This window comes from Hyperoodon ampullatus (genome assembly GCF_949752795.1).
Source record: "Hyperoodon ampullatus genome assembly, chromosome: 7".
NCBI lineage: Eukaryota > Metazoa > Chordata > Mammalia > Artiodactyla > Ziphiidae > Hyperoodon > Hyperoodon ampullatus.
Genome location: NC_136920.1, coordinates 60,354,362 through 60,364,286, shown reverse-complemented (window position 1 = coordinate 60,364,286; position 9,925 = coordinate 60,354,362).

Sequence of the window (9,925 nt, the reverse complement as noted above, 5' to 3'; positions counted from 1 at the left end):
GGCTCTTACCCGGTTACATCCCACTTAAAGTGGAGGGTATGCTCTTCTCCACAACCCCTTCAGCATTTATTGATTGTAGTTTTTTTTTGCTGATGTATATTGTGACTGGTTTGAGCTGATAACACTTTGTGGTTGGATTTGCATGTGTCTCATAATTCCTTGAAATTCAGCTTTCAGGCATGCCCTTTTTTTCTTATAACTGTGAATACAGCTTACCTCTTCAAATAGTTTTCTTCAAGTATGTGCCACGGTTGGAAATATTTTTGCCATTACCTCCCTCAAGACATTTTGAGGGCAGGTTTTATTTCTTGCCCTCCAGTACTTGTGGATATGAAGTGACCCTTAGCACAGGTTTTAAAGCTGCTGTTGCAGGTAACGGGCAGAGGGTGGCAGCATTTCTGCTTTCCCCACTGTGGTAACTAGGGAAACAGTCCTTCCTACCAGTGGTGTTCCTCGGTTATAAATTAGAGGGGAATGTGCCCGGATCAACCCCCAAAAGCCGATGTCTCCTTACTTATGTTTGTTTTTTAAATTGAATTTCTATTTTTTATTGGAGTCATATTCTGTTGTGTACATGGACCACTGCTTCTTTGGGCATTCCTCTGTTGATGGACATTTTCATTGTTTCCAAGTGTAGGCTATGGTAAATATTGCTGGAGTGCAGGATTGCCAGCCTGTGTCTTTTTGATTCTCATCCTCTCAGGCGATAGGCCCAGCAGTGGGTAGGCTTGATTGAATGGTAGCTCAATATTTACCTTTTCAAGGAACATCCTTTGTGTTTTCATTACTGGTCCTTACCATGTCCCACTTTGAGCCGAGGGTACGCATTTCTCCACAACCCCTTCAGCATTTATCATTTGCAGAATTTTTGCTGATGGCCATTCTGACTGGTGTGAGCTGATAGGTTTTTGTAATTTGGATTTGCATGTCTTTAATAATTCCTAACATTCAGCATTTTTCCATGCCTATTTTATTTCTGTTAACCCAAAGTAGAAAAAAACTGTGAGTACAATAAATCTCTTGATATTGTCTTCTTGGAAGGGTGCCCTCTTTTGGATTTTTCGGTCGATTTTCGACCCCAGGATTTTTTTTGAGGGCAGGTGTCATGTACAGGCCTGCAATGAGTGTGAATATTTAGTGACCATTAGCACTGGGTTTAAAGCTGCTGTTGTGGGAAACGGCCAGAAGGCGGCAGCATTTCTCCATTCCCAAATCTGGTTACTAGGGCAGCAGAGCCTTTCTGGAAGTCCTGTTCCCAGGTTGTAAATTAGAATGGAATGTGCCAGGAACAAACCCCATAAGTTTATGTCACATTACTTCTTGTTCGTTGTTTTAATTTTTTTAATCGGGGTAATGATTAGAATATTCTTTGTCCTAGGTGTACACAATGTGAGTAATTTGTACATTACACACATATATATATTTGTAATGTATATATAATATATATATTAATGTACAGATCCTCTTCCCATGTAAATTATTGCAGAGTGTTCCGTAGACATCCCTTGCTATATGGTCAGTCTTTTTGATATATGAATTTCATAGGTATTTGTACACGAACGGCAACCCTAATCTTAATTTATCCATTCCCCCCACCTTTCCTTTTAGATAAGCATAGTATGTTTTCTAAGTCTGTGAGTGTCTTTTTGTGTGGAAATATGTTCATTTGTGTCAGTTGTTAGATAACGTCTATAAGTGATATCATAGTATGTGTCTTTTGCTTTCCGACTTACCTCATGTTCTGTGATTATCTCTAGGCTCATTTATGGTGCCTCATAGAGCAGTGTTTCATTGTTTTCCATGGCTAATATTCCATTGTGTACATGGACCACTTCTTAATCCATTCATCAGTTGATGGACATTTTGCTTGCTTCCGTGTCTTGGCTATTGTGAAATTCCTGCAGTGCAGCTGTTGCAGCCTGTGCCTCCTGAACTCTGGTCTTCTCAGGTGAGAGGCTGAGCGGTGGACCTGCTGAATGGAATGGTGGCTCAATTTTTACTTTTAAACGCAGCTCCTTTATATTCTCATTATTGGCTCTCACCACTTTACATCTCACCGGTAGCTAGAGGGTACAGAGTTCTCTAAAACCCCTTCAGCATTTATTGTTTGTAGACATTTTGCTGATGGTAGTTGACGTGCTTGAGTTGAAATCTTTTTGTGGGTTAGATTTGCATGAGTCTAATAATACCTGATGTTGAGCTTTTCTCCCTTTTCCTCTTTTTGAAAAAGAGTGAGTAAAACTTACCTCTTCATGCTATCTCCTTGAAAAATTTGTCAGTGTCGAATTTTTTTGGCCATTCCCTACCTCAGCACAATATTTGAGGGCAGGTGTCCTTCATAGCCCTGTGTCCTTGTGAATGGTAAGTGACCGTTAGCTGTAGGTTTAAAGCCACTCTTGCGGGAAACGGCCACAAAGCGGCCGCATTTCTACATTTCTAACTCTGGGTTTTTGGGCAAAAGAGCTTTCCCGGAAATCGTGTTAGTAGGCTGCAAATTAGAGTTGAATGTGCCAGCGCAACCCACCAGGAGCTTATATCTCCTTAATTGTTGTTTGTTTTTTAAATTTAATTTTTATTAATTATCAGGGCAAATTTGATAAAAGTGTAGCTTCTCCTAGGTGTACAGAATCTGGGTCATCATATCAATGTATCTGTCTGTAACTCTTTGGCTCCTTTCCCCTGTATGTTATGATAGAGTGTTGAGTAGACCTCTCTTGGTATTCCATAGGTATTTTGTGATTATATGTTTCATATGTTTTAGTACATGTCTGTTCACCCCAATATCCTAATTCATACATTCCTTACACCTTTCCATTTGGTTAAACGTAATTTGGTTTTCTGAATCTATGCGTGTCCTACTCTTGGAAATTATTACATGGGTATCTATTTTTAGGTAACACCTTATAAGTGATGTGATAGGATATCTGTCTTTTGGTTACTTTCTTACTTCAAGTTGGGTGATTATCTCTAGATCCTTCTATGGTGGTGCCAAGGGCACTGGTCCATGCTTCTCCATGGCTAATATTCCATTGTGTACATGGATGACTACTTCTTGGTGCATTTTTCTGTTGATGGACATTTTGGTTTCTTCCACGTCTCGGCTATGGTATATGTTGCTGCAGTGCCGGATTGGCAGCCTGTGTCTTTTTGATTCTGGTCTACTCAGGTGATAGGTCCATCAGTGGGCCTACCAGATCACATGGTAGCTCAATTTTTACCTTTAAAAGCACCTCCATTCTGCTCTCACTATTGGCTGTTCCCAGGTTACATCCCACCAGCAGCTAGAGGGTACGCTGTTCTCTAATACACCTTCGGCATTTATTCTTTGTAGACTTTTTTGCTGATGATCATTCTGACGGCTGTGAGGTGAACGTTTTTGTAGACTGGATTTCCATGGCTTTATTAATTCCTGATGTTGAGCCTTTTTCCATGCCCTTTTTTTTTAACAAAGAAAAAAACAATAAGAAAAAGAAGACAAAATGTGCATAAAATATGCCTTTTGAAAGTGTCATTTTCAAATATGCACCTCTTTTGAGTTTTTTGCTCGATTTACAACCCAAGGATTTGCTTTCAAGCAAGTGTCATTTACAGGCCTGCAATTATTTTGAATATCAACTAACCATTAGCGCTGGGTTTTAGAGCTGCTGTTGTATGAAACGGCCACATAGCAGCAGAAGTTCTCCTTTACCAAATGTGGTTTGTAGGGCCACAGAGCCTCAATGGAAGTCATGATCTAGGTTATAAATTAGAATGGAAAGTGCCAGGGAAGAACTACTTATGTTTATGTCTCACTACTGCTTGTTCATTTTTTAATTTAATTTTTATTTTTATCACAGCAAGTTTGATTAAAATGTTTTGCTTGTTCTAGGAGTGCAAGCTGTGGTTCTTTTACACATATACATATATCTATTCTTCTTCGGATCCTTTTCCCATGTAAGTTATGACAGAATGTTGAGTAGTCTTCTCTCGGTGTTCCGTAGGTCTTTGGTGATTATATACTTCACCTGTGTTTGTATATCTCTGTTACCCCAGTAACCTAATGTATCCAATGCTCACACCTTTCCATTGGTGAACCATAAGTTTGTTTAATAAATCTGTGACTGCCTTTCTCTGCGGAAATATCTTCACTGGTATCAATTTTTAGGTAACCCCTGTATGTGATATCATAGGATATGTGTCTTTCACTTTCTGACTCACTACAAGTTGCATGATTACCTCTAGACTCATCTACGGTGCTGCAAATGGCATTGTGTCATTTTTTTCCTTGGCTAATATTCCATGTGTATATGAACCGGTTCTTCTTTGTCCACTCATCTGTTGATGGACTTTTTGGTTGCTTGCAAGTCTTGGCTATTGTAATACTGCTGCAATGCACATTTGCCTGGCTGTGTCTTTCCAATTCTGTCTTCTTAGGTTATAGGCCCAGGAGTGGGCCTGCTGGCTCATATGGTAGCAAATGTTTACCTTGTAAAGGCACCTCCATTCTGTTCTCGTTAGTGGCTCTTACCCGGTTACATCCCACTTAAAGTGGAGGGTATGCTCTTCTCCACAACCCCTTCAGCATTTATTGATTGTAGTTTTTTTTTGCTGATGTATATTGTGACTGGTTTGAGCTGATAACACTTTGTGGTTGGATTTGCATGTGTCTCATAATTCCTTGAAATTCAGCTTTCAGGCATGCCCTTTTTTTCTTATAACTGTGAATACAGCTTACCTCTTCAAATAGTTTTCTTCAAGTATGTGCCACGGTTGGAAATATTTTTGCCATTACCTCCCTCAAGACATTTTGAGGGCAGGTTTTATTTCTTGCCCTCCAGTACTTGTGGATATGAAGTGACCCTTAGCACAGGTTTTAAAGCTGCTGTTGCAGGTAACGGGCAGAGGGCGGCAGCATTTCTGCTTTCCCCACTGTGGTAACTAGGGAAACAGTCCTTCCTACCAGTGGTGTTCCTCGGTTATAAATTAGAGGGGAATGTGCCCGGATCAACCCCCAAAAGCCGATGTCTCCTTACTTATGTTTGTTTTTTAAATTGAATTTCTATTTTTTATTGGAGTCATATTCCGTTGTGTACATGGACCACTGCTTCTTTGGGCATTCCTCTGTTGATGGACATTTTCATTGTTTCCAAGTGTAGGCTATGGTAAATATTGCTGGAGTGCAGGATTGCCAGCCTGTGTCTTTTTGATTCTCATCCTCTCAGGCGATAGGCCCAGCAGTGGGTAGGCTTGATTGAATGGTAGCTCAATATTTACCTTTTCAAGGAACATCCTTTGTGTTTTCATTACTGGTCCTTACCATGTCCCACTTTGAGCCGAGGGTACGCATTTCTCCACAACCCCTTCAGCATTTATCATTTGCAGAATTTTTGCTGATGGCCATTCTGACTGGTGTGAGCTGATAGGTTTTTGTAATTTGGATTTGCATGTCTTTAATAATTCCTAACATTCAGCATTTTTCCATGCCTATTTTATTTCTGTTAACCCAAAGTAGAAAAAAACTGTGAGTACAATAAATCTCTTGATATTGTCTTCTTGGAAGGGTGCCCTCTTTTGGATTTTTCGGTCGATTTTCGACCCCAGGATTTTTTTTGAGGGCAGGTGTCATGTACAGGCCTGCAATGAGTGTGAATATTTAGTGACCATTAGCACTGGGTTTAAAGCTGCTGTTGTGGGAAACGGCCAGAAGGCGGCAGCATTTCTCCATTCCCAAATCTGGTTACTAGGGCAGCAGAGCCTTTCTGGAAGTCCTGTTCCCAGGTTGTAAATTAGAATGGAATGTGCCAGGAACAAACCCCATAAGTTTATGTCACATTACTTCTTGTTCGTTGTTTTAATTTTTTTAATCGGGGTAATGATTAGAATATTCTTTGTCCTAGGTGTACACAATGTGAGTAATTTGTACATTACACACATATATATATTTGTAATGTATATATAATATATATATTAATGTACAGATCCTCTTCCCATGTAAATTATTGCAGAGTGTTCCGTAGACATCCCTTGCTATATGGTCAGTCTTTTTGATATATGAATTTCATAGGTATTTGTACACGAACGGCAACCCTAATCTTAATTTATCCATTCCCCCCACCTTTCCTTTTAGATAAGCATAGTATGTTTTCTAAGTCTGTGAGTGTCTTTTTGTGTGGAAATATGTTCATTTGTGTCAGTTGTTAGATAACGTCTATAAGTGATATCATAGTATGTGTCTTTTGCTTTCCGACTTACCTCATGTTCTGTGATTATCTCTAGGCTCATTTATGGTGCCTCATAGAGCAGTGTTTCATTGTTTTCCATGGCTAATATTCCATTGTGTACATGGACCACTTCTTAATCCATTCATCAGTTGATGGACATTTTGCTTGCTTCCGTGTCTTGGCTATTGTGAAATTCCTGCAGTGCAGCTGTTGCAGCCTGTGCCTCCTGAACTCTGGTCTTCTCAGGTGAGAGGCTGAGCGGTGGACCTGCTGAATGGAATGGTGGCTCAATTTTTACTTTTAAACGCAGCTCCTTTATATTCTCATTATTGGCTCTCACCACTTTACATCTCACCGGTAGCTAGAGGGTACAGAGTTCTCTAAAACCCCTTCAGCATTTATTGTTTGTAGACATTTTGCTGATGGTAGTTGACGTGCTTGAGTTGAAATCTTTTTGTGGGTTAGATTTGCATGAGTCTAATAATACCTGATGTTGAGCTTTTCTCCATTTTCCTCTTTTTGAAAAAGAGTGAGTAAAACTTACCTCTTCATGCTATCTCCTTGAAAAATTTGTCAGTGTCGAATTTTTTTGGCCATTCCCTACCTCAGCACAATATTTGAGGGCAGGTGTCCTTCATAGCCCTGTGTCCTTGTGAATGGTAAGTGACCGTTAGCTGTAGGTTTAAAGCCACTCTTGCGGGAAACGGCCACAAAGCGGCCGCATTTCTACATTTCTAACTCTGGGTTTTTGGGCAAAAGAGCTTTCCCGGAAATCGTGTTAGTAGGCTGCAAATTAGAGTTGAATGTGCCAGCGCAACCCACCAAGAGCTTATATCTCCTTAATTGTTGTTTGTTTTTTAAATTTAATTTTTATTAATTATCAGGGCAAATTTGATAAAAGTGTAGCTTCTCCTAGGTGTACAGAATCTGGGTCATCATATCAATGTATCTGTCTGTAACTCTTTGGCTCCTTTCCCCTGTATGTTATGATAGAGTGTTGAGTAGACCTCTCTTGGTATTCCATAGGTATTTTGTGATTATATGTTTCATATGTTTTAGTACATGTCTGTTCACCCCAATATCCTAATTCATACATTCCTTACACCTTTCCATTTGGTTAAACGTAATTTGGTTTTCTGAATCTATGCGTGTCCTACTCTTGGAAATTATTACATGGGTATCTATTTTTAGGTAACACCTTATAAGTGATGTGATAGGATATCTGTCTTTTGGTTACTTTCTTACTTCAAGTTGGGTGATTATCTCTAGATCCTTCTATGGTGGTGCCAAGGGCACTGGTCCATGCTTCTCCATGGCTAATATTCCATTGTGTACATGGACGACTACTTCTTGGTGCATTTTTCTGTTGATGGACATTTTGGTTTCTTCCACGTCTCGGCTATGGTATATGTTGCTGCAGTGCCGGATTGGCAGCCTGTGTCTTTTTGATTCTGGTCTACTCAGGTGATAGGTCCATCAGTGGGCCTACCAGATCACATGGTAGCTCAATTTTTACCTTTAAAAGCACCTCCATTCTGCTCTCACTATTGGCTGTTCCCAGGTTACATCCCACCAGCAGCTAGAGGGTACGCTGTTCTCTAATACACCTTCGGCATTTATTCTTTGTAGACTTTTTTGCTGATGATCATTCTGACGGCTGTGAGGTGAACGTTTTTGTAGACTGGATTTCCATGGCTTTATTAATTCCTGATGTTGAGCCTTTTTCCATGCCCTTTTTTTTAACAAAGAAAAAAACAATAAGAAAAAGAAGACAAAATGTGCATAAAATATGACTTTTGAAAGTGTCATTTTCAAATATGCACCTCTTTTGAGTTTTTTGCTCGATTTACAACCCAAGGATTTGCTTTCAAGCAAGTGTCATTTACAGGCCTGCAATTATTTTGAATATCAACTAACCATTAGCGCTGGGTTTTAGAGCTGCTGTTGTATGAAACGGCCACATAGCAGCAGAAGTTCTCCTTTACCAAATGTGGTTTGTAGGGCCACAGAGCCTCAATGGAAGTCATGATCTAGGTTATAAATTAGAATGGAAAGTGCCAGGGAAGAACTACTTATGTTTATGTCTCACTACTGCTTGTTCATTTTTTAATTTAATTTTTATTTTTATCACAGCAAGTTTGATTAAAATGTTTTGCTTGTTCTAGGAGTGCAAGCTGTGGTTCTTTTACACATATACATATATCTATTCTTCTTCGGATCCCTTTCCCATGTAAGTTATGACAGAATGTTGAGTAGTCTTCTCTCGGTGTTCCGTAGGTCTTTGGTGATTATATACTTCACCTGTGTTTGTATATCTCTGTTACCCCAGTAACCTAATGTATCCAATGCTCACACCTTTCCATTGGTGAACCATAAGTTTGTTTAATAAATCTGTGACTGCCTTTCTCTGCGGAAATATCTTCACTGGTATCAATTTTTAGGTAACCCCTGTATGTGATATCATAGGATATGTGTCTTTCACTTTCTGACTCACTACAAGTTGCATGATTACCTCTAGACTCATCTACGGTGCTGCAAATGGCATTGTGTCATTTTTTTCCTTGGCTAATATTCCATGTGTATATGAACCGGTTCTTCTTTGTCCACTCATCTGTTGATGGACTTTTTGGTTGCTTGCAAGTCTTGGCTATTGTAATACTGCTGCAATGCACATTTGCCTGGCTGTGTCTTTCCAATTCTGTCTTCTTAGGTTATAGGCCCAGGAGTGGGCCTGCTGGCTCATATGGTAGCAAATGTTTACCTTGTAAAGGCACCTCCATTCTGTTCTCGTTAGTGGCTCTTACCCGGTTACATCCCACTTAAAGTGGAGGGTATGCTCTTCTCCACAACCCCTTCAGCATTTATTGATTGTAGTTTTTTTTTTGCTGATGTATATTGTGACTGGTTTGAGCTGATAACACTTTGTGGTTGGATTTGCATGTGTCTCATAATTCCTTGAAATTCAGCTTTCAGGCATGCCCTTTTTTTCTTATAACTGTGAATACAGCTTACCTCTTCAAATAGTTTTCTTCAAGTATGTGCCACGGTTGGAAATATTTTTGCCATTACCTCCCTCAAGACATTTTGAGGGCAGGTTTTATTTCTTGCCCTCCAGTACTTGTGGATATGAAGTGACCCTTAGCACAGGTTTTAAAGCTGCTGTTGCAGGTAACGGGCAGAGGGCGGCAGCATTTCTGCTTTCCCCACTGTGGTAACTAGGGAAACAGTCCTTCCTACCAGTGGTGTTCCTCGGTTATAAATTAGAGGGGAATGTGCCCGGATCAACCCCCAAAAGCCGATGTCTCCTTACTTATGTTTGTTTTTTAAATTGAATTTCTATTTTTTATTGGAGTCATATTCCGTTGTGTACATGGACCACTGCTTCTTTGGGCATTCCTCTGTTGATGGACATTTTCATTGTTTCCAAGTGTAGGCTATGGTAAATATTGCTGGAGTGCAGGATTGCCAGCCTGTGTCTTTTTGATTCTCATCCTCTCAGGCGATAGACCCAGCAGTGGGTAGGCTTGATTGAATGGTAGCTCAATATTTACCTTTTCAAGGAACACCCTTTGTGTTTTCATTACTGGTCCTTACCATGTCCCACTTTGAGCCGAGGGTACGCATTTCTCCACAACCCCTTCAGCATTTATCATTTGCAGAATTTTTGCTGATGGCCATTCTGACTGGTGTGAGCTGATAGGTTTTTGTAATTTGGATTTGCATGT